The 27,660-nt window shown below is 41.5% G+C and overlaps 1 long non-coding RNA gene across 1 annotated transcript in view; it reads left to right on the plus strand.

Annotated features, from left to right (window-relative positions):
- Positions 1-16,821, plus strand: part of LOC134298802 (uncharacterized) — an 87,801-nt gene extending 70,980 nt beyond the window's left edge. The window contains exons 4-5 of the long non-coding RNA XR_010005887.1: positions 5,403-5,786; positions 14,986-16,821. This is a non-coding gene — a long non-coding RNA (uncharacterized LOC134298802). The remainder of the gene's footprint in view (positions 1-5,402; positions 5,787-14,985) is intronic.
- The last annotated feature ends 10,839 nt before the right edge of the window (positions 16,822-27,660 follow it).

A 27,660-nucleotide genomic window follows, 5' to 3' on the forward strand; every position in this document is an offset into this window, starting at 1 on the left:
CTCTGTAGCAGCAACCAGCCAGAGTTCCAATAAATTGTTGAATCTGCAAAGAGGAGGACTGACTGATACTTCTAGTAAGTACATCTCTCTGCTGGGCTGGGAAGAAATCCCTAAATGGATGGCCCATGAGAGTCATGTCCAACTCTATAGGGGAAGCATATTAATTAATTTAAAGGCTGCATGGCCATCTGTCAGGAGAGTTTTGATGGTGTCTTTCTGCCTGGAAGAAAGGGGTTGGACTAGATGGCCCTTGAGGGTCCCTTCCAACTCTAGGATTCTATGAAAATGAATTGGTTAATATTGATTTTTCTTGGTTAATATGAGTTACATTCAATAAGATAGCTGTTGTGGCCTTTAAAAACCATTTTTGTCAAAGCTTTAAAAATTCCCTAAAATCAGTAGAAGCATGAATATTTCTGAAAGTTTGAGGGAATGATCACCTGTTATCTTTTGTCATTGTACAGAAAATTCTAGGAGATAGCACTTGTAGTTTCATTTTTTAAAATGTTTTTATAAAACCTTTGAAACTTCCTCCAAAATTTGTGGATAAATGAAACATTCTGAAACTTGATGGGGTAACAGTGGTAAATGTGTTCTACCATTGTAGCAAGTTTCACCCCAGTAGCTGTAAAATGAGGGAGGAAGGAGCCCCTGAAGTTTCCCCAATTATGTATATACTCGAGTATAAGCCTAGTTTTTCAGGCCTTTTTTTCAGACTGAAAAAGCCCCCCTTGGCTTATACTCGGGTGAGGGTCCTGGTTGGTTTATATTTATACTCAAGAATATATGGTACATTTATTATTTTTCTCTATTATTATTGGTATTATTACATTTATTATTTTTCTCTATTATTGTTGCTACTATTACATTTATTTTACTCTATTTATTACTACATGTATTATTTTCCTGTATTTATTATTATTATTGTTGTTATTATTATACATATTATTTTACTCTATTATTATTAAAAGGATACATAAGTACATTTACATTGAATAATTTCTGAAATTCTATTTCTGAAATTTACCACTCTCGGCTTATTCTGGAGTCAATGTTTTCCCAGGGTTTTTTTGTGGTAAAATTAGGTGCCTCGGCTTATATTCGGGTCGGCTTATACTCAATTATATACGGTATGTGCAATTACTCTAACAAAAAAGTAATGACATTTCGTTACTCTCATTATCGTAACAAAATTTTCACTAACTATACTTTAGAAATACTTTAGAAATGAAATGCCAGTGCCACCTAATTTTGTAATGACTTTTGAAACTTTTATAGTCAATTGCACCTGCCTAATAACTACTAGACAGTGAATAATTAGTTGTTATGTCAATTCTGCCTAGTCTGGTTGTCTTTCCCACTTCCATATTGTGGTAAGACGTTTATTAGGATAATTCCCTTGACCAAAGTAAAATGCTTCCAAATGTGTGTATGTTTTCAAGATTTTTGGACCATTACATCAGGCAAGGTTTCAAAAAGTTGGATAGAGGTAGCTCAAAAGAGGGGATGGCTTAGAGTTCTCATATCACACAATCACTGCATTACTCTTCAATTTTAATTATCATTTCAATATTGTATGGCAGAGATGTCAAACTCATTTTCATCGAGGGCCACATCAGCCTTATGGTTGCCACTGAAAGGCCACTGAAATCATGGATGGTGAATCTATAGATACAGAGGGCCTACTGTAATTTTTATACAGTAGTCAGTGCTTTTTAAAAGTTTTATCCCTCAGTTTGGTTCCCCAGATGTTATTGAATGACAACTCCCACCAGTTTTGATTATCTGCCATTTGGACTGGGGAAAATAATAACAACAACAATACCTTGACAAGCTGGAACACATCTAGAGGAGGATAAAACAGTAAACAACTGGGAAATCATGCCCTAAGAGGAGCGACTTTGGGAGATGGATATGTTTAGCCTGGAGAAGAGAGGATTAAGATGGAATATCATAGCCGTGTTTAAATATTTGAAAGCATGTCATATTAAAAAGGGAATAATGCTGTTTTCTGCTACTCTGGAGACTGGGGCATGAAGCAATGGATTCCAATGACAGGAAAAAGATTCCACCTGAATACTTGGTAGAGTTTCCTGACAGGAAGATGTGTTCAGCGATGAACACTCTGCCTTGGAGCAAAGTGGAATCATCTTTTTTGGATATGTTTAAATAGAGCTTGGGTTACCATTTGTCAAGTGTGCTTTGATTGAATGTTCCTACATGGCAAGGGATTGGAATAGATGGCCATTGTGGTCTCTTCTATGAGTCTATGAGCTTATTTTAATATTTTGATTTGTATGATGATTGTTTACAAAGACAGTATGCTCCAAGTCTCCAAATGATACTCCAAATTGCTCACATTATTTACACAAGACTATTTTCCAATGCCTGTGTATAACCCAAGAGCAAATGTGGGTAGAGTAGCTTTCTACAGAATTTACCACTGAACCATGCAAATTTTTAGTTATTGTACCTTTTGATTTCTCCTCTCAGAGGGATCCAAGCTTTAAGGTAACTTGATTTAGAAGTAATGCTGAAATACGTATTAAAGGACATTACAGCCATTTGATAAGTGAAAAACGAAGTCCAGTCTTAGGAAATATTTTTTCTTTAAATCTTTGACAAAGTATAGAAATGCCCCAGAATACAAGGCTAAAAATACAAGTTTTTAATGATTTAGAAATGTATTCCACCTTTATAGCTGTGGGCACAGAAGATTAGTATTGTCTTGATTTCAGAGAATGAAAAAATGCTGGAAGTCAGGCACTGTCTTATATTAGATCAGTTTTTATTTTGAGCTTTTGAATTTCAGGGAGGTGGAGTGACATAACAGACAGGTTCCTGTGGTCAGCTAGAGAAAAACTGAGGGCTGTATTTGGAGCTTAACTGGCAGAGATGCTTCTTATGAAGAGAGCTCAGTTTTCCTAAGGCTAGGAGAAGCTTCACTTCTCTTGCACATCTTTGGTACGCAAAAGAAAAAAAATGTAAGAGTAGGAGCTGATTTTTTTCTTATGTCAGGAGAGACTTGAGAAACTGCAAGTCACTTCTGTTGTGAGAGAATTGGCTGTCTGCAAGGACATTGCCCAGGGGACGCCCGGATGTTTGATGTTTTACCATCCTTGTGAGAGGCTTCTCTCATATCCCCACATGGAGCTGGAGCTGACAGAGAAAGCTCATCCACTCTCTCCCCAGATTTGAACCACCAATCTGCATTCAGATGCATTCAGCCATGTTTGCCATATTTATGCCTCTATTTAAATCGTTTAATTCTAATTGCAATTTGACTCTATAGCATGGAATCTCAGAGGGGTATTTGAGAAAACTAGTTTAATCAATTTAAACAGCATCAAACAACTAAAAATAATTGAAACAGACTAAAATCCTCTTATATAAGTTGACACATTGAAACAAGGCAGTCAAAATCAGTTAAAACAATTAAAAACCCAAATGCATTTGCAGATTTGGATAACATTGATTAGGTCTCAAAGGTTTTAATAAAAAGCCACATTTCTTTTTGGGAGTAGAATGACTTCTATTTTGGTGTCAATCAAATCTCAATGAGAATATATTCTACAAGAGTAAGAATGTAAATCTTTGACTACTTTTTCCTTTTCTGTGGGGAGAAGAAACTTCCCCCCACTGCGCAGCTGGGGGAGGGAAGTGGATTTGCCCCCTCCCAACGAAGGAGAGACTTCTAGAAGGGGGCGGGGCTTATAGGATACTGCCCGCCTCTTAGATCACTCACTTTTGGAGCTTCGACATGAGAGGATCCAAAAGTGGGAGCTCTGGTTCTCTGGTGTGGAGGCCTGGGAGATAGGTGTCGAGGGAGAATTCTGTCTCATCTGTTTGTATTGCAGCATTGAGGTCTGTATGGGAATATGGAGAGGCTGAGGCAAGGGAGCCTGGGCTCACTCGGGCTGCCTTCGGGCTTCTCCCTCGACAAAGCAGATTTTGTTAAGTTTAAAGTTGCCTTCTTCCCCCTTTTGCCTGAGGGTTTTGGAGCGGTGGTGGGTGCGCACGGGGTCCGCGCGCCTCTGCTCCGCTCCTCCCTTGCTTCATTCAGGTGGCCTTGCAGCCCCCTTTTGCGGTGGGGAAAAGTAGCTAGCTTTGGCCTGGTTGGGGGAAAAGGCATGATAGTGTGATTTGCATGCTTTTTGAAGTGGATTTATTTTCTTTATAGTGTAATAGTAGTTTTGATTAGTGGTATTGAGCCTGTATGTATTTAGCTGGGTTATGGTTCATTTTTACATTGGACGGGATGCGTTTTTTAAGGTCGTTATTTAAGGGCTAACACTTGGGAGAGGTGTTGCTAGGCAGATTTGGGAGCGATGTGGGGTGCGATTTTGGCCTGTTGCTGGGCAGATTTGTAAGACGGTTAAGTTTGGCGGGATTTTTGAATTTCGCGCTCTTTTTTTCTGTCAGTTTTGCTGCGGTTTTTTCTGGGGCGGCCATATTGGACGCCATTTTGCTTAAGGGGAAGTCGGCCATTTTACTTCAGGGCATTTGCAAGTTAAATGGGTATGGTGGCCATTTTTATTGAGGGAATGAGGTAATAGATGGTTGGGCGGCCATGTTAGTTGTGGGAATGTCAATAGGCTTAGAGGTGGCCATTTTGGTCCATCGGCCATCTTTGTTGAGGGCATGGTGGCCAAATGGTCAAATGGTTTCGGCAGCCATCTTTATTAAGGGAATTATGTCAGGAATGAACGGGCGGCCATCTTAGTAGTTGGCATGGCTTGAATAGGCTTGAAGGCGGCCATTTTTAGTATGGCAGCCATCTTTGTTAAGGGAACGGTGGCCATTTTAGGGAACGTCATGGCAGCCATTTTGTGGAAGTTTTTAATGGGTTTTTAATGGCGGTGGCCATTTTTAATTTGGGCATGCTCACATCGTGTTTGCTTGATGACCATAACAATTGATGGTAATGATTGATTAGTGTTAAATAGCCGAATGCATTAGTGGATAATGGATTATGTGGCTCAGGTATAAATTCATTGATAGCATATACAGCTAGATTAATTAATATGCAATTAAGGCAGTCTGATTGATTGATGAATTGATATATGGGCATTTAATTTAAAATATATAGTTTTCATGGGGTAATTTATAATGTTATTTGAGATAATAAATTGTTGAATTGGTGTTTCATAAATTTTGTAGTATTAAGTTAATGAATTGATTATTACATCATCATGTATATATATATATATATATATGTATGTGCATATTGGTTTATGCTATTATATATTTGAAATCAAATGGATGCTTGGTTGGTTACCTGACTCAGGATGTTTTTGGGCACCTCCGGTTCTTTGGCTTAGAAATGGTGTGGAGTTTGGCTCATCCTAATCTTCCTCAATATTGATGCATTCGCTGGTCTTACTGGTTGTCTTATTTTACAGTATGCCACTGAAGAAGAACATCGGGGGGGCCAAAGGGCAAGGGCCCTGTGAAGAAAGTTCCTGCAAAACGCCCTCCTTCCTCAAGTGCTCCGGCAGTCGAGGAAGAAGACTCAGCCCAATTGTTGAAAGCGCTGGTCGCTCGCATCGAGTCGCTGGAAAGAGAGAAAGCAGCGGCTGCTGCTTCGGGAGCGCAGATTGGTGGGGGCAGTAACACTGTGCTAATAACGTCCGTATTTTCCTGTATTTCTGCCTTAGAAGGGGAGAAGCGAGCCCTGGTGCCTGTCAATGATGAGAGCCTGGTTGCATCAACGCCGGTGGCCACAGGAGCTGTTCCACCTTCTTCAGAGGCAGCTGTTGAGTCAGGAAGCGCTGCGACTATTTTAGGTAAAGGGGACGCACACACTTTCCCCTGGGAAGCTGTGGATTCTCAAGATCTGATCGCAACCCAAGCTCCTGATGAGCCTTTTCCGTCAACAAGTGGCACCCAATTAGCTATTGTAGCTCCGGTGGTTGAAGCGCCAAGTTTGGTTGTATCCTCTTTGGATGCAACAGCTATTATTGAGAACTCATTGTGTTTCTGGGGTACGGCTGATTGGCCTTTGCCTGCCCCAGATAGCCTTAGTGCTACAGCTTTAGGCTCCCGTTTGGCCCAAAAGACAATTGATAAAATTTTTAAAAATGAATATATTGATATTTTTACCCTGTATTTCAGGGAACTTGATAAAAAAGGAAAAGATAATTTAGATGATGAGAGAAAAGAAATTATGAAAAAAACGCAAAGTGGACCAGAATGGGGGCAACTGGTTCTCTTGTTTTTTAATCTACGGGGGGGGGGGGGGGGGGTTCTAGTGAAGGCTTACCCTTCCAGAGCCCATTCGCTGTTTCAGTACATGAACATTATTAATTCGGCCTATGTGAATTTTATAGGGAGCGCTTGGCTCTTGTATGACAAGCTCTTTAGACTTCGTGCGGCTCACTCTCCAACTTTGCGTTGGGATCTGGTTGATTATCAACTTTGGTTGGAAGTTTCAACTCCGGCACATCCTATTATGGGCGAGAAGGCTGACAGTGGGCACACGATTCAAAATTACAGAGCTGGGCATTTCTTTCACCAGCCTCAATGTTATGATTGAGCCTCGTGGCTCTGTTACTGACAGGCGTGGGCGTAAGACTCCTCGAGAGTCAGATACTCTCGAGGAGCGAGAGAGAAAAAGACTGCGAGACATATTTGCAGCACCATCTGACGAAGAGTCTTTCGAAGGGTTTACGGAAAGAATGGAGGAGGGGCTGGTTAGCTCAGAGGAGGATGAGATGGATTGGACTCGGGTAAGGGAGGAATTGGGGGCCACTGGCCATGATGGGACAGAAGATGAATGGGGACCTTCAGGATTAGACCCATGGCTTAGCTGGAGGGATGGGACGGGATCCACAGCTGGAGATGCTGTTGGGCGTAGTCAGAGGTGTTCCAGCTCTGACGAGGAAAGTGATGAGGAAACGCCCGGGTTAAGGAGGACAGCTGACAGTGATGAAGATTTGTAACTGGCATAAAATGGGGCTTGGGAGCAATTGCAAATTGCGTCGGGCAAGGTAATCTGGGCAAACGCTTGGGATTCGTGTGTGTGTGTGGGACGCTTCCCTGAAGACTTGTGTGCTTTCCTGTGCTGAGACCTTGACCTTCCGTCGTCTTCTTGACGGACGCCATCTCCTGCTTTGAGAACTCGGACTGAACTGACCACGGCTTGTCTTCCCCCCTTCTTGGACTTGGAAAAACTACAAACGTCTGCTTCTGGCTTTGATCTACGGAACGGAACTGGTCTACTCTACTGCTAAAATCCCTGGCTGCGTCTGCTCGTGTTGGAGATCCTGTCTGCTGTGTGTGTGTGTGTGGGAGCGACGCAAGTTACTCTAAAAACAGTGTTGGCAGCAGAGAGGAATCTGCTGCCAATTAGTTGCATTCCTTGTATCTTTTGTTTCTTGGCTTTCGTTTTGTTTTTTACCCAGGCTGAAGAAAGCAGTTTGTTTTTACCCGGATTAAACTCCGGTTTAATCCGGTTTATCTTTTGAACATTTACTTTTGTCCCTTTTTGCTCCTAAAGGCAAAAATTGCCTGGCCCTTGTGTTTTACGGGCATTTTTGAGTTCTGTAATCTAATAAACTCTGTTACTTTGAATCTTGTGGCGTTCTGTCCTTGACAGATTGCCCGACGCCCATAAAAGGTTTATTGCAGCAATAAACCCGTCAGGAAGACGATGGATGAGTTAAGGGTCAAATTAGACCAATTGCAAACGGCTTTTACCGTTAGCCAAACAGCTCATGCCGTGAAAGGACATGTTTTGACTCCTGAACGCTTTGACGGAACCAGGTGCAAGTTGCCAACCTTTTTGGCACAAGTGGAGCTTTATTTTTCTCAGCTCAGTGTTCACGCTTTTCCTACAGACACTAGCAAGGTGGCCTTTATTTTGAGTTTGTTGACCGGTCCCGCAGGACAATGGGCCACTAATTTAATTTTGGGAAATGACCCAGTCAAGGACAATTTGAATAATTTCAAAAAGTTGTTAACTGATACTTTTGGGGATCCTCTCCGCACGGAGAACGCTGGGTGGGCTCTGTATCGGTTGAAACAGGGAAAGGGGACTGTTTTGGATTACTTAAATAAGTTTAACCTGTATCGCCACCAGCTGGATTGGGGGGAAAATGCATTCATGCTTTTATTTACTGCCGGGTTAAATGATATGCTCCAGGATGAATTAGCACGCTTGGAGCCGGCTGAAAGCTGGGACGCCTTAGTAGCTAAGGTGCTGCGTTTAGACGCAAGGTTCGAGGCTCGTAAACACTCAAAAGCAATGTGTGCGCCACCCATGCATGTAACCAGGGCACCTGTGGTGATGGGGGAAGAGCCCATGGAACTTGGGGTCTTTAAAAAGCTGTCTACAGAGGAAAAGAGCCGTAGGAGGCAGCTGGGCTTGTGTTTGTACTGTGGGAATGCTGGGCATTTTGCCAAAAATTGTAATGTGAAACCTTCCCAGCTTTCGGGAAAAGGCCAGCCCTAGTGCGACGTGAGTCCAACGCACTAGGGCTCCTCAAGCAGTCAACTGAGGGGAGGAAGCATGTTTTCGTACCCATTACTTTATCTGTTGGGGGAAGGGAACTTGTTTCTACTTTGGCACTGCTGGACTCAGGGGCTACGGTCTCATATGTAGATATTGAGTTTGCTAAGAAGCATGGCATTCCTAGAGTGCGCAAGGCATGCGACGTGTGGGTGGAAGGAGCAGATGGGAGACTGCTGGAGACTGGGGTGGTTAACCATGAAACCTCAGCAGTAACGTGGGAGGTGCAGGGAGTAACGGGAACGTTTGTGTGGGATATTACGAGCTTGCCTAGATATGATGTGATCCTGGGGATGGATTGGCTAGCTGTAGTAAACCCACAAGTAGATTGGGCAACACGTAAAGTGATCTTAAAGAGGCAGGATTGTTGCACTCTAAATGTTACTCATTCTGATATGGAGGGAGTGCCTGCTGAGTATGGGGAGTTCTCTGATGTATTTTGTAAAAGAGAAGCGGACAAATTACCACCGCACAGGCCATATGATTGCGCCATCAAGTTGGCAGAAGGTGCGAAACTGCCAGCGGGGAGGCTGTATGCCTTGACTGTACCGGAAAGGCAAGCTTTGCGGGAGTTTCTAGATGAAAATTTAGCCAAGGGGTTTATTCGCCCATCTAGTTCTCCAACTGCGGCACCAGTATTCTTTGTAGCCAAAAAGACTGGGGAACTTAGGCTGGTCTGCGACTATCGGATCCTAAACAAATACACCATTCGGGATAGGTACCCGCTCCCTTTAATCTCGGAACTATTATCAAGGGTGCAAGGGGCTAAGGTCTTTACCAAGCTTGACCTACGGGGGGCCTATAACTTAATCCGTATACGGGAAGGGGATGAATGGAAGACGGCATTTAACACGTGTTTCGGATGCCACGAGTTCCGAGTCATGCCTTTTGGGCTTTGTAATGCTCCTGCGGTCTTCCAGAGGTTCATGAACGATGTGTTCAGGGACCTAATTGACCAATTTTTAGTGATTTATTTGGATGATATCTTGATTTTTTCTAAGGACGAGAAAGAACATCGTCAACATGTCAAGCAGGTTCTGCACCGACTGCGGGCTAATGGGCTTTTCGCCAAGGCTTCCAAGTGCGTCTTTCATGTGCCTGAAGTGGAGTTCCTAGGTCATGTAGTGTCAGGTAGGGAACTTAAAATGGACCCACATAAGGTTGACGCCGTCAACTCATGGCAGGAGTTGAAGACTAAGAAGGACGTACAAAGGTTTTTAGGTTTCGCTAATTACTACCGGGAGTTTATTCCGAATTTTGCAAAGCTCACGGTACCTTTGACGCAGCTTCTGCGCAAGAAACAGCCATTTGTGTGGGGGCGGGAAGCTCACGAGGCGTTTCTACAACTTAAGTCTAGTTTTCAATCGGACAACATACTAACCCATCCTGATGTTGACAAGCCGTTCGTGGTAGAAGCGGACGCTTCTAGCTACGCGTTGGGGGCTGTATTGTCTCAGAAGGATTCCTCAGGGACCTTGCGTCCCTGTGGATTTTACTCGCGGCAACTAACACCCTTCGAGCAGAACTATACCATATGGGAGAAGGAGTTGTTGGCGATTAAGGTGGCGTTTGAGGTGTGGCGGCACTGGCTTGAAGGGGCACGGCACCAGATCGTGGTCAGGTCTGATCATAAGAACTTAGAGCACTTGCAAACAGCAAAGAAGTTAAACCAGCGTCAAATCCGCTGGGCTTTGTTTTTCTCCAGGTTTAACTTCAAGGTGCAGTTCGTGGAGGGGAAGGCAAACTTGCGGGCCGATGCTTTATCCCGCAAGCCAGAATTTAAGACCAATGAGCAGGTAGTATGTCAGACCATCTTGCCTACTGCCTCGCTGTGTGTTGTAGATAATGAGCTCGGGTTACATGACCAGATCCTTGAGGCTCAGAAAGATGATGTGTGGACACAGGAGCAACTGATGCTGCTCTCAGCAGGTAACCGTACCATACTGCCGCATCTCCAAGATCAAGACGGGGTATTGGTGCGTAGGGGGCAGGTTTACGTACCAGTGGGGGCCCTCAGGTTGGAGGTGATTAGAGCCCACCATGACGAACCCATGGCTGGGCACTTTGGCAGGTTCAAGACCGTACAGCTTATCACCAGGAGCTACTGGTGGCCAAAGATGCGGCAAGACATTCTGCGCTTTTGTGACAGCTGCGCCGTTTGCCAGCAGAGTAAGACGCCTGTTGGGCGCCCTAGAGGGTTGTTGTCGTCTTTACCTGTTCCGGAGAGGCCATGGCAAATCATTTCCATGGATTTCATTTCAGATTTGCCTAAGTCTGGGGGTTATACTTGTATTTGGGTGGTGGTGGATTTATTTAGTAAACTGGCTCATTTTATTCCTTGTTCAACCATTCCGGCGGCCCCTACGTTGGCCTTACTATTTACAAAGCACATCTATCGCTTGCACGGAGCACCCGAGGTGATTATTTCCGATAGGGCTCCGCAATTTGTGTCACGCTTTTGGAAACACTTCCATGAGTGCTTGGGGACTAAGTTAAACGTGTCGTCCGCTTTCCATCCGCAAACGGATGGACAGTCGGAACGGGTTAATGGGCTCTTAGAGCAGTATTTGCGTTGTTTTTGTTTAGATCAACCCACGGCTTGGGTGAAGTGGTTACCGGTGGCGGAATTTGCTTACAACAATGCGGTGCACACGTCTAGTCAGCATACGCCGTTTGAGCTTACTTATGGCTTTCACCCACGGGGAGGTGTGGCGCCGTCGACCAATGTGGTCTCTTCGGACCCTGTGTACCGCTCTACGGAAATGGCTGCATTGCATGATGTTGCCCGTCGCTTACTGTTGGAAGCTAAGGCAACGCAGAAGACTCAGGCTGACCGCCACAGGCAGGCAGGGGAGGAGTTGGAAGAAGGGGATTTGGTGTGGTTATCTTCCAAACATATTAAACAGGCTGGGGGAAAGTTTGCGCCTCGGTATTTGGGTCCCTTTCCTATCGTTAAAAAGATTTCTTCTGTTGCGTTTCGTTTGCGTTTACCGTCTAGTTTAAAGGTCCATCCAGTCTTTCATCGTTCGCTGTTGAAACTTGATACCTCTAGTCGTCGTGGTGCTATAGCGGAGGGTATCACTGCCACTTCTCCGCCATCGGAGGAGGAGGCCTTTGTGAGAGGGGATAGTGTTATGATTGAGCCTCGTGGCTCTGTTACTGACAGGCGTGGGCGTAAGACTCCTCGAGAGTCAGATACTCTCGAGGAGCGAGAGAGAAAAAGACTGCGAGACATATTTGCAGCACCATCTGACGAAGAGTCTTTCGAAGGGTTTACGGAAAGAATGGAGGAGGGGCTGGTTAGCTCAGAGGAGGATGAGATGGATTGGACTCGGGTAAGGGAGGAATTGGGGGCCACTGGCCATGATGGGACAGAAGATGAATGGGGACCTTCAGGATTAGACCCATGGCTTAGCTGGAGGGATGGGACGGGATCCACAGCTGGAGATGCTGTTGGGCGTAGTCAGAGGTGTTCCAGCTCTGACGAGGAAAGTGATGAGGAAACGCCCGGGTTAAGGAGGACAGCTGACAGTGATGAAGATTTGTAACTGGCATAAAATGGGGCTTGGGAGCAATTGCAAATTGCGTCGGGCAAGGTAATCTGGGCAAACGCTTGGGATTCGTGTGTGTGTGTGGGACGCTTCCCTGAAGACTTGTGTGCTTTCCTGTGCTGAGACCTTGACCTTCCGTCGTCTTCTTGACGGACGCCATCTCCTGCTTTGAGAACTCGGACTGAACTGACCACGGCTTGTCTTCCCCCCTTCTTGGACTTGGAAAAACTACAAACGTCTGCTTCTGGCTTTGATCTACGGAACGGAACTGGTCTACTCTACTGCTAAAATCCCTGGCTGCGTCTGCTCGTGTTGGAGATCCTGTCTGCTGTGTGTGTGTGTGTGGGAGCGACGCAAGTTACTCTAAAAACAGTGTTGGCAGCAGAGAGGAATCTGCTGCCAATTAGTTGCATTCCTTGTATCTTTTGTTTCTTGGCTTTCGTTTTGTTTTTTACCCAGGCTGAAGAAAGCAGTTTGTTTTTACCCGGATTAAACTCCGGTTTAATCCGGTTTATCTTTTGAACATTTACTTTTGTCCCTTTTTGCTCCTAAAGGCAAAAATTGCCTGGCCCTTGTGTTTTACGGGCATTTTTGAGTTCTGTAATCTAATAAACTCTGTTACTTTGAATCTTGTGGCGTTCTGTCCTTGACACTCAATATTCACAGCATCAGGAACCTCAACAACGCTTGCTGTGCTGAGAATATTCTTCTCAGGGAGTGTGCTCTCGGAAGGGATGCAAATTACAGCAAGTTTGTGCCATTGGCTCTGGGCAGCATTCTGCCAAAATTGCAGTAAAGGAAAACCCGGCAAGGGTGGGGGAAAGGGTAACCACGATCCAAAGAGGGGTTTCGGCTCAGGTGGGTTTTCCAAAGGGGCCCAGCCCAATTAATCTAGTTCAGTTGGACTTGTGGTTATCTCGTTATCCCAATTTAGGCACAGCTAGTTATCTGCACACTGGGTTTTTTGAGGGTTTTAGGATTCCTGCAATGGGACATAGAGCCCCTTTCCGAGCACCGAACCTGAAGTCTATTATTGGTATGGAGGACATTGTCCTGGAAAAAATCAATAAAGAAGTCACCGAGGGTAGGGTTCTTGGCCCATTTACTTCACCCCCTACATCAAGGTTAAGGGTTTCACCTCTGGGGATTGTTCCAAAGAAGGCACCTGGGGAGTTTCGACTCATTCACCATCTTTCCTATCCCCGGGGAAGGTCAGTGAATGACGCAATCCCTGATGATTTTTTGTACGGTCCATTATACTTCTTTTGATTCGGCAGTTAAGAAGGTCAGGGCGAGGGGGCCTGCAGCCGAGTTAGCAAAGTGTGACATCAAGTCTGCTTTCCAACTTCTCCCTGTGCACCCGATGGACTTTGAACTGTTGGGTTTTCAGTTCAAAGGGTTGTACTATATGGATAGGGCTCTTCCCATGGGCTGTTCAGTGTCTTGTGCTGCTTTTGAATCTTTTAGCACCTTTTTGGAATGGGCCCTTAAATCAAAATCGGGTTTATCGGGGGTTGTGCATTAATTGGATGATTTTTTATTTTTGGGGAAGTCAGGATCTGGAGAATGCGAATTTCCTTTGCATTCTTTTCAGGAATTGGCTGATCAGTTAGGGGTTCCCTTAGCTCCTGAAAAAACAGAGGGCCGGTTACTAAATTGACCTTTTTGGGGATCGAGCTTGATACAGTTCAGCAAGCTTCTAGACTACCCAGGGAGAAGGTAGTAAATTTAATAGACAGGATTCAAGCGTTCGTTACCCATAACAAGGCCACATTACGTGAGTTCCAGGAAATTATTGGGCATTTAAATTTTGCATACAGAGTAATAGCTCCTGGGCGTGCCTTTTTGCGCAGACTCTGCAATGCTATTTCTAGAGTTAGACTTCCGCATTATCATGTGCAGATTACTCGCGGGATTAAGGCTGATTTGGACATATAGTTACAATTTTTAGGTCAATTCAATGGAATTTCGTTTTGGAGGCAGGACCTTTTGTTGAAAGACGCCCTTCAGATAGCGTCTGATGCTTCTGGAGCCATTGGCTTTGGTGTATTTTTTAATGGGCATTGGTGTGCTGAGCTTTGGCCCAGGGAGTGGCACACCAGGGGTATAACATCTGATTTAACATTTTTGGAGTTTTTTCCAATTTTAGTAGCTGTCACGCTGTGGGCAGATCAAATGACAAATTCCACCGTCCATTTTTGGTGCGATAACCAGGCCACGGTGCAGGTTATCAATTCGTTAACATCTAAGTCAGTCAGACTGATGGAGGCTCTGAGAATTTTTACACTCCACTGTCTAAAGTACAATATATTGTTTAGAGTTTTTCATATTGCAGGGACAGATAATTCTCTCGCTGATGATCTGTCCCGTATGCAGATGGATCGCTTCAGGCAGCTGGCCCCCAGCGCAGATTTGCACCCCCAGAGCTTGCCAGTCCATCTTTGGAAAATTGGGAACAGTTCATAGTCAGGGGCATGAGGTTAGCCCTGGCTGCGAATTCCAGAGAAGTTGACCCCCGAATTCTTTACAGGTTTTTAAAACAAATTTGGCTGCAGATTGGGGAATCCCAATTCAAATATTTGTTGGTACAGGCGGCAGTTTTCACAACCCCTTTTTTAAAGCCCTTCGGGTTATTGATTTAGTAAACAGCTTTGAAGGAGGATTAATTTCGTGAAGCATCTTAATTTTAGAGCTGTTCCTTCACTGATAATAGGCCAACTTTGGCCTTGGCATTCAAGGGGTAAGAATTTTGGGGATTACGATCCAAAAATTTTGTACGTATTTCTTTAAAAGCGGAGCTGCTTACACTCTGTTGCAATGAATTTTTCAGTGGGTAAAGTTAAGCCTTGAGGAAATAGAAGGCTGGAGCCTATCGGGCATACGTAAGTTATGTGCTATGTTAGTTACACTGATTTGTCTTTGCAGAACCTGTTCTGTTGGCAAATAGACGTCGCATCCTGATTTGTGGGCACAGCTACGTACACTGAGCTGAGCGACAGGCGCACAGGGGTCCCTATGGCCAACTTCGCAGCCTCGCTTCCATGGCATTCGTGGAGAGGAGGGGAGGAAGAGGCCTTTTTGTGCTGTTAATGATTTGGGTCTGCCAATGGGCAGGGGCCTGTTTTATACAAGTTTATGAATTATTTGTACAGGTTCAATTGGCATGCACAAGGTAAAGGAATGTTTTTCCCTCTTACACGCTTGTCATGGCTATGTTTTTACAGATTCGATTGGCAGGCACAAGCTAAAGGAGTGTGTTCCCTCTAACACGCTTGTCATGGCCCTATTTGTACAGGTTCGATTGGCATGCACAAGGTAAAGGAGTGTGTTCCCTCTACCACGCTTGTCATGGCCATGTTTGTACAATTTTTGAATGACATGCACAAGCTTTGAGAGGTTTGGCCTCGAACTGGCTTAGCATGGTCAGCAATCATTCCTAGGCCAATCAGGCCCTTCGAAAAGTTTTAAAGAATGGCATAGGTTATTGTATCCCTCATGACACCATTAAGTTCAATGATGCGAATTTGTATCGGGCTGATGGGATCCATCTGTCCGAACTGGGCAACCAAATTTTCTTAGCTGACCTGCGATAAGGGATTAGGGAAATACTTTCGAATTTGGTGGGGGTCAGGAGCTAAATAGACATTTGCTCGTGAACTGTGGCGGAATGCTTAGGGGAATCTCTTATTTTGGTGTGCACCACAAGGCACCTCTGTTTTGGTGTTGGCCAGAGGCGTGAATCCTCGCTTAGGGTTTGTACAGCCCCGGCGAGGGTGAACGATTATGGCCTTGGAATGGGAGACTTTGACCTCATTTGTTTCGGAGGCAAAACTCTCCAACACATTCCCCTTTAGGTCATCCAGGTTTAGATAGACTGGGGACCTGGTGTTTCTCCCTAAATTCAGTCTTAATGGATGGTCGGGTATGACCACTAATATCGGCTTATGCCTTACCAAATTCTTAGATGGCTAAGGATTTTTGGCCCTAGTTACAAATTAAAGTTAAATAGGTAACTATCAATAAAGTTGCCCAGTTTTAAACCCAAGCTTACTTGTCTTGTCTCGTTATTTTGGAGGGTTGGAGGGCAAGAAACTTCCCCCCACTGCGCAGCTGGGGGAGGGAAGTGGATTTGCCCCCTCCCAACGAAGGAGAGACTTCTAGAAGGGGGCGGGGCTTATAGGAAGCTGCCCGCCTCTTAGATCACTCACTTTTGGAGCTTCGACCCACCCGCCCGCCCCTAACAGTATAGCAGTAGTGTGGTCGCTTATATGGGCCGGGTAGGAATTTTTTCCCTCCCATGTTCTGGGAGGGTTTTTTGCCTACCCTATACTGTGTGGAGTGGTAAATTGGGAGGTGTGGTCATTTAATTAGGTGGTCAGCGGAATGCTTAGGGGAATCTCTTATTTTGGTGTGCACCACAAGGCACCTCTGTTTTGGTGTTGGCCAGAGGCGTGAATCCTCGCTTAGGGTTTGTACAGCCCCGGCGAGGGTGAACAATTATGGCCTTGGAATGGGAGACTTTGACCTCATTTGTTTCGGAGGCAAAACTCTCCAACACATTCCCCTTTAGGTCATCCAGGTTTAGATAGACTGGGGACCTGGTGTTTCGCCCTAAATTCAGTCTTAATGGATGGTTGGGTATGACCACTAATATCGGCTTATGCCTTACCAAATTCTTAGATGGCTAAGGATTTTTGGCCCTAGTTACAAATTAAAGTTAAATAAGTAACTATCAATAAAGTTGCCCAGTTTTAAACCCAAGCTTACTTGTCTTGTCTCGTTATTTCGGAGGGTTGGAGGGCAAATACTTGTTGAGTTTTCTCCTTGGTGCTGAAGAAAATAACTGTTCTAGTGAAGCAGTCTTCCTATATCCAAATGTCCTGAAGTGCTGCAAAGGAATTATGCTGTAGGTACATGAGCAACAAGCAAGCAAGCAAAAAACAAACAAACAAACAAAAACAAAATCAAACTCTGAGTTTTTAAGTTAATTGGTGTTTATGAGTTTTTTTTAATTGTTCACAGTGTTCCCTCTGTAGGAAACACATTTTTCTTTGCTAAGAAAAAGGGGGTCTTCATACATACTTTTGACAACAGACTGCACAGGAATACTTCCATTAATGACGTAGATCAGGGGTCCCCAAACTAAGGCCCGGGGGCCGGATGCGGCCCTCCAAGGTCATTTACCTGGCCCCCGCCCTCATTTATAATATAATATTTTTATATCAGTTTTAATAATATAATATATTGTATATACATATGATATTGATAATAATATTATCATTTTATACAATATAATACTAATAATAATACCATATAATAATATTAATTATATGTTGTATATTACATATAATATTACAGTATAGTGGTATAGTTCAATATAGTAATATATAATGCTAATATTGTGCTATGCTAATAATATAATATATTGTATGTACATTCAGCTGCTCTGAGTTCCCTTCGGGGTGAGAAGGGTGGGATATAAATGTAGTAAATAAATGTAGTAAATGAATAAATAAATAATTTTGGACTTAGGCTCGCCCAAAGTCTGAATTGACTTGAAGACACACAACAACAAGAACAATCCTAATTAACCTGACTATCTCATTGGCCAGAAGCAGGCCCACACTTCCTATTGAAATCCTGATAGGTTTATGTTGGTTAAAATTGTTTTCATTTTTAAATATAGTATTGGTCTTTCATTGTTATTGTTGTTGTTTTGCACTACAAATAAGATATGTGCAGTATGCATAGGAATTTGTTTGGGTCCCCCCCCCCCCCAAATGATAATTCGGCCCCTCAACAGTCTGAAGGATTGTGGACCGGCCCTCTGCTTTAAAAGTTTGAGGACCTCTGACGTAGATGTTCTGGGGCATTTTTTTTTGTACCAAAGATAGAACATGGAAATAATAGGAATAGGTTCCTGCAGCACATAAAAGAAGGGCAACTTGGTCATTCTCATCAAACCTTTTATTAAAAATAACAGTAGGGACATGTGAAATGAAACAACCAGATGAATAAGGTAAAGTTTTCCATTTTCTAGAGAACACTTGAAAGTTTCTTCCAAAACATACCCAGGGATTTTTTCCTTTTCCTTCTTTCCTTTTCTTTTCACTTGCTTCCACTTATGATTTATATTTTACTTGCCAGATTTATCGATCTTTGCTTCTTAACATGCTATGAGGAGAAAACCTACCTGCTTTCCTTTTTCCTTTCGGTTTAGCTGTTCATACATGCTCGGGAAGGGATCCTGGAGGCAGCTGTTTAGCCTGCCTGTTGTAGTAGATAAAGCTACATTAGAATTCGCAAGAGTAGAATCCCATCCGTTCACAGTTCAAGCTTTGGTGGACTGTTATTTGACATATGGTATATTGCCCTGCTGCAACCCAATATGAAATTTTGGACCTCATCTGATTGCCCTTACAAAGCTGGGGACAGCAGGGGAAATCATGAGGTAGCATCACACTGCATTCTGCTACCATACGGGGTCATTGGGGGTTGTGATATCCCTTCCCACAATGTTTCCTCACTCTCCTCCTGCTTCCTTTTCACCTCTCCGCTGTTTTGTATGAGAATTCAGATGTACACCTCTCACAGATCCCTGATGGAAGTAGTCCTGTGTCATATGATGGGCTCTGGGAAACTTTGTGCCAGCGGCGTGCCAGAAGCACAGAGAAGTGAGGAAAATATGCTTCTCTGGTTCAGTTTGTCTTTCCACTCTTTCTTTGCCATCCTCCAAATGCCAGTGCTTCTAAAAAGAGTTTTAACTATTTGAATGATAAGAAGGAAAAGAGGAAAGCTGGGGGGGGGGGAGCATAAGTAGACTGTAAAAAACTTCTTTGTCAGAGGTTTTTCAACTGAGGTATGGATTATGATTTCACGTTCATTGTTGCTGCTGTTATTGTTGTTGTTGTAATAAAAACGTGGATAATTCACTAAACTTTGAATGGAGACTCATTCTCAGATTCCATGATCACAGATCTCTACTTCATAGTAATGACCCCTTAGTCCAGATTTCTGTGGGAAAATATACATTGAAGTTTGAGGCTTCTATTCAAATTCCCCTTGGTAAGTGTGTTTGGTAGGATGTTCTCAAAGAGCTTTGTTGATCAAGATCATAGGCTTTAGGATTGTCAGTGATGAAGGTATAGTAACTATGTCCAACTGAATGGTGTTATGGAACCACTACAGTTTGATGGAGTGTTGGCAGGTATGTTCCTATATATGTACTCAGCAAAATCTGTTTTCTGAGCTGTACCCTACACATGAGCCAAAAGAAAACCTATGTAAATCTTTTATCATAATGCCAAAAAAGTTGCATTAATTACAGATAAGGCATTATTTGTAACAAGTAGCTTCCAAGTTCTGGCAATAACACGACTTAATCAACTTTTGCTGACAGATGTTTTAATTGCCTATGATTTTACTTTTGTAGGTTTTATTGCATTTTTCTTTTTAAATAGTGGTGTTACAGTGATTTATTGAATCTTGCATATTTACTTATCCCCTTCTCCTTTTGTTAGCCCCTTATAAATGTTCAGAAAAACAATATAGACATTTTTCAAATAAATAAAATGCATGGGTTCCATTTCAGTGCCTTCATACCACAGTCAGAATTTCACTATAAGTATCTCAGCCTTTTCTTCCTCACATTATTGTTGCAACATTGGAATCAGAAGTTGCATTCAAAATATTCTAACTTTTCTATAATGTTCTATGAATCTTTTTTAAAAACATATCCTTGAAATGTATTAATTCTTGGAGTCATATGGTTGAGTCTAAAAAGGCAGGAGAGAAAAAGGCTTTTAATCCAGGGGTCCTTCTTGGGATCTTGCATGAGAAGGAAGCTTCCTGAATGCAGGTATACAAAGATTTCAGCTGTGGTTAAGGTTTCTTTTCTATCTATCTATCTATCTATCTATCTATCTATCTATCTATCTATCTATCTATCTATCTATAATTTCTGAAAGTGATGTATTTGAAGGCACGATAGTATACTTATATACCATTCTGTCAAAGTCACAGAACTGTGGTTGGCAATGGAGAAGTGGCAGGGAAAAGCTGATAAAGGAAATGAATCTATTGAATTTGCAGAATGCTAAATCAGAATATTAAACCAGAGGGAATTAAAGCCGCCAGAGCTAGAAGTTTACTTTGATAGAAAATTTTGTCATAAGCAACTATTTTTAGGATTGTGGAAGAATTGTTCACATGTGACTATACTAAAAGCAATGCAAAATGCGCAGAATGACATTAATCAATTACAGTAGAGTCTCACTTATCCAACATAAATGGGCCGGCAGAACCTTGGATAAGCGAAAATGTTGGATAATAAGGAGAGATTAAGGAGAAGCCTATTAAACATCAAGTTAGGTTATGATTTTACAAATTAAGCACCAAAAACATCATGTTATACAACAAATTTGACAGAACAAGTAGTTAAATATGCAGTAATGCTACGTAGTAATTACTGTATTTACAAATTTAGCACCAAAATATCACGATGTATTGAAAACATTGACTACAAAAATGCGTTGGATAATCCAGAACATTGGATAAGCGAATGTTGGATAAGTGAGACTCTACTGTATTAGCAAAATGATTAGAAAGATCTTGTTAGTCTAGTAAAACGGACCTCCCAAACTCTCATAACTCTGTACTCCATTCATCTGAAATAGAGCAGAAGCTCATCAAAATCCATATTGGATTAGTATTGAGAACACATTTCCAGCATTATTATATGTGATGGCATACATCAAAATTGGTTGGAAAGTTGGCAAGGTTTTCACACAACTGTTTCACTGCATGCACAAACAACATATTAGCTTGTTTTTAAGATTCGTGTGAACTTGCCTTGCATATTCTTGACATTAAAATTTGAGTCTACTATCCAGAAAAGAAACTTTAATAAACATAATTTTTTCAATTTGTTGTTGTTTTTCCTTCTGCTGCTGCTGTTCTTACTGTTGTGTTGTCATAATTTGATTTTCCCTGAAATGAAAAACCCATCTGTTGAAAGCTTACAGAAACTTAAAGGAATTTAATAGCATCAGAATCATTGTGATTTCATTTTGCACCTCTCAAATGGAATCTTGGGCCACACATCTGCAGGGAATGGTATGCTCTATGCTGAAGTGTGATATTGGGAAGTTGTCCCACATCTTGCAACTGCTCAGTATAAAACTTTGCACAGCTGGCAGGGAAAGATTTAACCAACTCTTCTGCTGACTCTGTCTGGCACTGACAGCTGCACACAAGAGGCTGATGGAAGCTGGCAGTACAAAATGTTCAGAATGCCAATTAAAAAAATCTTGACATGTTCCCTAAATTAAGAACTGATATTTCGAGCAATGCTAACTCCTCGCATGTAGCTGAATCCATGTGAAAAACTATCAATTTGATAAGTCTGATGTCCCCAATGTGTCCATATATAGGTTTGTTTTTATAAAGATGAGATGAGACTTATATCAGTATGTGACAGACATTCTAATGAAAGCATGGTCATTCTAAATTCATGACCTGCTGTGCATGCAGAAGGTCTGACATTCAGATCCATCCACTCTCCAGTCAAAGGAATTTCAGGTAATAAGGTAGGCAAAGCCTGTTCCTGAAACTCTTAAAGAGTAATAGACAGGATGCTTGGCCACAGAACCAATAAAGCAAATACAACATCTGCATGAATGTCTGTGTGCTGATACATAGGTAAACTGTTTGTGTGAACATTTACAGAAGTATCCTTCACTATCTCGACAACAGAAGAAAAACAGGCTCATCTTTTTCATCTTGCAGAAAAAATTAAACAAAATCACATTGGTTGCCAATTTTTTTCAACAGTGATTCAACATGACAAGGCAAGGTTTCTTGTTGACAGCAAGAAATGTGGTAAATACCCTGAAAATATCTACTCTAGGGATGGAAATATTTTCATATTTGTTCTTTCAAGCAAGAACAAACAATATTTTCAACTCTATTCTTTTTACAACCATGCAGGTTTTGAGGATCAGGACATTTCTGAACAAATACTTTTTGTGTTTTTCTTTTAAAAAATGTAATTTTTGGTGCAGGAACATAATTTTCTGTGTAGAAAACAGTTCCTTTTGTGCAGGATACATGTTTACTTTGCACAAAATCACGTTTATCTGTGTAAAACAACTTTTGATTCTGGAAAACATATTTTCTGTGTAAAAGTTCCCACATAATTGAATACAGAAAAATTCATTTAACAAGTCTAAAACTATTTTCCAAAGATAGTTCTTTTATTTTAAGGATGAGATATAGAAAAAAATCTCTGTTCACTTCCTACAGCATAACTTTATAACTATAGTAATTGCAGTGATATATAGCAATTATAGCAAGACCCATATTAAAAAAAACAAAACAAAAAAAATTGGACCACACTTTTCTATGAATAATCAGCCATTCTCTAATTTTCCCTTTCTAAATAAGAAAAAAATGTGTCATCATAACATATTTATATCTTTATTACCTAAAATCTTTTACCTCTGAGAAGATTCTGCAGATGGGAAAATGCCCCCAGGCCCTTGAAGCTTGTATGCAATAACTCAACTACAGGGAGAAATGTATGAAAATTTATGCTTCTGCTTTTATTGTTATTTTACCGTTTAACTTATCTTCCTCATCATTTGAGATTTTATCAGCCTCTTGCTGCATTCCCCCTCCCCTGGTTATATTAATTTTCTCAACATGCATTAATCAGGTTTTTGCCTATCTCTTATGCTTGCAAGTTTTTATGTATTTATTTTTCAAAAAGCTAGTCAAAGTACCAGGCAGAATTTTCAAAAACTACTCTTAATATTATTTAAAAAATCTTCCATCAAATTATTTCTCCTGTTCAAGTAAAAGAACTGTTAGAATCTTGAAAATAACGGGCAAATTGTGTCCTGGTAAACTCCTAAATTTTGATATTGCTGTTTTGTAGGATGGGCCTGTGTGCTAGAGTGGTTTGAGGACTCTGCAGGACCAGGATTCAAGTCCTTACTCATGAAAAACAATTGGATGACCTTGGGCAATAACACTCTTTCAGTCTCAGGACCCTTCTAGACAGGCCCAAAACACAGGACGTGTCTCAGTTTTACCTGAGGCATCCAAGTGGCACCTCAGGTAAAACTGAATTAATCCAGAGAAAACTGGGATTTCCCAGTTTGCTCTGGATTAATAAAACACCTGGAAAAATCCGGACCTTAAGCTAAGGTCCAGATCTTTCCAAGTGAGGGCCCAGTGAGGATTAACTCCCAGGATTGCTTTCACAATCCCCACAGCAATCCCGGTTCTTCAGGCTCAAAGAGCCTGAAGAAATGGGATGACACTCCCACCGTTCCCTCCCAGCTCTCTATCTCACACACACCCCAAAAAACCTTACCCAAGAGTCCTGCTGGCTTGACGGGCCTCCCCAACATATCCTGACATGTCATATTTGTGCACCAGGACCTATCTCTGGAGAGGGCTGCATTGCTGGCAGGCCCCTCAGGTTGGTTTTTTGGGGGGAAATGGGTGGCTGGGGGTGGCGGCTGGATACCTTCCTGGGTCAACCCTTGGTTGACCCAGGAAGTGTGGGGTTTGGGTTGGGGATGGGGATGAAATCCCACAAGGAACTGGAATTTAGTCATGCATTTAAGGACCCTCAGGGAAAGGCAATAGCAAACTTCATCTGAAAACAGAATCCTGCCAAGAAAACCCTGTGATTGGATCACCAAAAGTCAGAAATAACTTAAAGTCACAAAACGTTAGTTTATCTTATTTTATATACCTTATTTTCACAGTGTAGCTACAAGTCAAAGTAATCTTGTAGGCAGTTAAGAACCACAACAAAAACTAAAACGTCAAGCTCACCTTATAGATGCAAGCTCAAGGGTTGTTTTATCCATGTGAGTCAGTATTAACAGCATGTACAAAGCAGCAGTAAAATTTCCAAGAACAGCAAGTCATGACTGCAGGCAGCACATTGGGTTTAGGAGCTTCCTGTGATGGTATTTACCAGAAGCTGTGGTTCACAGTGATATATACAGTCTGAATCAGTACATCTTTATTTATCTGTTCCCGAAGTTCTTTCCCCCCTTTCACATGCAGCAAGATCTAAATTAAAGTCTGTCCTGTTATTGCTGTTGAAATACTGTTAAGAGTAACTGAATTTTTCACTATCAGGTCAAAAAAAGTAGTCATTGCATGAAATGGAGGAGATGATATTTGTCATGCTGGTGTTCCCTCCCCCAGGCTCCTGCTACAATTCTTCTGATCACTGTGGGATACTGCACTTCTCTGTAATTTTCCAGCATCAGCCTTTGAAAGAAAATACTTACTATTTCTCAGCCATGAGCTTAAATTCTTCCTACCATTTTAAATCTTAAAAGCATGTTAGCACATGGTTTCCTCCCCACACTCACACTTATTTCCAATGGTTTCTGTAATCTTCATCTTCAGAGATTTTCTTCCTGATTGTACTTAATACTCTCAACTATATTTTCTTTTTTTCTTTCTTTTTTTTCTAGGAAGTGTTTCGTTTCTCTTATAAGCTTTAATGTCTCTCTTTAAGGGGTGCGGGAGGGGTTTAAAGTTACCCAAACCATGCTTTGGGTATATTAATACTAGCATTTTAAAAATGGCATAGAAAATGCCAGAAATTCTTCTCTAGCTCCAAATTAAATCTTAACAAGAGAGGATTAGTTGTTTTACAGCTTATCTACACTGATGAAAAAATGTGAGCTATTGCATGGTATCAATAGGATATATACCCAAATAAGTGTCTAGAATTGCAGCCTTAGTTGGGTGATTTCAGATGGTAAACTGTTGGATGCTTTACTGCATGTGTCTGTGTAATGGAAATGAAGGAGCTGGAAAATAGTAATATTCCAGCAATGTACATAACTATAACTTGTATAACTCTTTGAAAAAGCATAATTCAGTATAAAATCTATTGTTACCATGTTTCCCTGAAAATAAGACAGTGTCTTATATTAATTTTTGCTCTCAAAGATTCTCTAGGTCATATTTTCAGGGGATGTCTTATTTTCACATTTATTGTTGAACAAAAAAAAGAACATTTATTATATACTGTACAGTAATTGTCATCATAAACCAGCATAACCAGACAAACTGTGAATCCTATCGAGAATGTATTGTTACTACCAATATTTCCATGTACAACACTTTATGGTATGTACATTTACCGATCCTGCATGCTCTGGTGTTCTGTTTGGCGAATATGCTGCCAAACAAAAACTTTGCTAGGTCTTACTTTCCGGGGAGGCCTTATATTTAGCAATTCAGCAAAACCTCTACTAGGTCTTATTTTCGGGGAAACAGGGTATTCACTGGAGGGCCTCATCCATTCAAGTTCTTTTTTTTTTTAAGTGTGCAATGTTTTTATTGGGCTATTTGCCTACTCACCTGCATTAATGTTATTATTATTGTTATTTCCAAAGTGTATACATTATTACATAACTATTGTTATATAAAGCCACCAATTAACAGTAATTTTTTTCTAATATAAGTAAAACATATGTATCTTATTCGAAAGAAAACTTCTTGACGCTACACTGAGATAGACTTATAATATTTTGTCCTATCAAAGCTCTTCACAAGCAACGTATATTTATTAGACATGTGTGATCAATGAAAAAACGTTTCAATACTCATTACAAAATTACGGGGTGCGGGCGTTTTGTTTCTAAAGTATTTCTAAAATATCGTAAGTGTCTGTTTCATTACTATAATGAGAATAACTAATTATTCATTACTATTTTGTTAATTATTTGCTCAGGGGGGCTTCCTCCAAAATTTCAGAAAGATTAGCACATCTCATGTTTCATATTATTTATCAGTTTCCTGTATATCTAATCTTTTTATTATCTATTAGTCCTATTGGGAGCAGATCTATTTCATTTATCAGAAATGTATTTTGGCATTTTTTTCCAGCAATGCATTGTTGAAATCAATGATCCAGCTTATATTTTCCTTATTATCTAACTTTTCCTTAATCCACGAGGAATGTTCCCAACCATTAATTGATTTCTCCAATCTTATCCATCTTTTTGACTCATCAGAATCCAATTCCAATAGTCTCACTAGTTGGAATGCCTCAAAATAGCTCTGTAGGTTTGGGGCTCTCCAGTTTCCATTATCTTTTGGATATCGAGTTAAAGATTCTACTCTTGTTAGCCCCTGCCATCCAACATTTAATTGGGTTGTCCCATTTCTTTATGATTTTGCATGGAATGTTAAATGATAGTGTTTGAAATAGGAACAATATCTTTGGTAAAATCTGCATTTTACAAATCTTTATCCTGATATCCCAGTTCCATTTTTTCCAATTAAGTATAATTGGTTGTAATTTAGTTGAACTATATTATTTAGATTTGTTAGGAATTTTTTAATTTTTGTCAAAAAAATATTTTTTTAGCTGCTATGGCTGACTGGAATGGAGTGGGGTGGGGTGAGGTTGGCTGTGGTGGGGGCCACATTTGGAGGACAAGTGTTTCCTGACTGAAACAACTTCTTGTCACCTTTTTGGCTCAATGCACACAGATAGCACAGCAGTAGCACTAGAAAATGTTGTGAGAAAGGCTTGTGTCTGAGTGAAACAACTTGTTCTGTGGTGGTTGTTGGCTGCCAATGCACACAGATAGGTCAGCAGTCTACTCAGCAGCCCAGTAGCCCTCAAAGATTTTCTAAAATGCACCAAAAAGATTAAACAGTTATAAGGCAAAAGGCGCTCACCCACCCCAAAAAAGAATAATCAAAGCAAGCAAGCAGTGCCTGCCAGAGCCTAGCCTAGAGTGTGCAAAGCTTCTTTCTTCTTTCTCTGGCATGGATTTGAGTCAGCTCCACCTCCTCCCCCCCCCCCCCCAGCCCTGATTAGCTGAGAGGCATGGCAACACATTTGGCTTCACCTCCCATTAATGCTTGTTTGCTCTATGAATTAAACTGCATCAGAGAGAGTTACAATGTTTATATAACTTAAGAAAAAATACCAGGTGAAAGTTTCTATTCTTACATTTTTGGCGTGGGTGATACCTGCATGTCAGATATCATGTCATATGCATGGATCTAATGAATTAGATCTGACTTACGATGAACAATTGAAATTTTGCACAGCACTAATATTTATATATATGTAAAATTTACATATATATTCAAAGGCACCCTAATTGTACAACATTTATCATAATCTTGCTCTTCTTTCTGACAATGTATCTTTACATTATGGACCAGTCTTTAAACATTCCACCTATATATTCTGTGAAAGGCTTCCAATTATTTTGAAAGCATTCACTCTCACTGCACTGAGGGTGGGAGTCAAGAAGGAAGATAAGTGGCCACTGGGATGGACTTCCTGCCTTATAAAACACTTGTTCTGCTCTTTCCACATGCTAAGGCTGGCATACAAATGCTGCTCTCACATGATACTGGCCTCTATCCATTGTGGCTTAAAAGATCTCTCTTGACTAGGCATGCTGGCACTTTGTCATCAGGAGAAAGTTACAGTGCAATCTCCCTTTTCCAGGCCACCTGAGGCTGGGAAAGGTGGAATGGATAAGGTGGCCCAGGGGCAGAGGAATGTCATTTACTATCACTTTCCTGTCCTAC

The sequence above is a fragment of the Anolis carolinensis genome, chromosome 4, assembly GCF_035594765.1.
Source record: "Anolis carolinensis isolate JA03-04 chromosome 4, rAnoCar3.1.pri, whole genome shotgun sequence".
Taxonomy (NCBI): domain Eukaryota; kingdom Metazoa; phylum Chordata; class Lepidosauria; order Squamata; family Dactyloidae; genus Anolis; species Anolis carolinensis.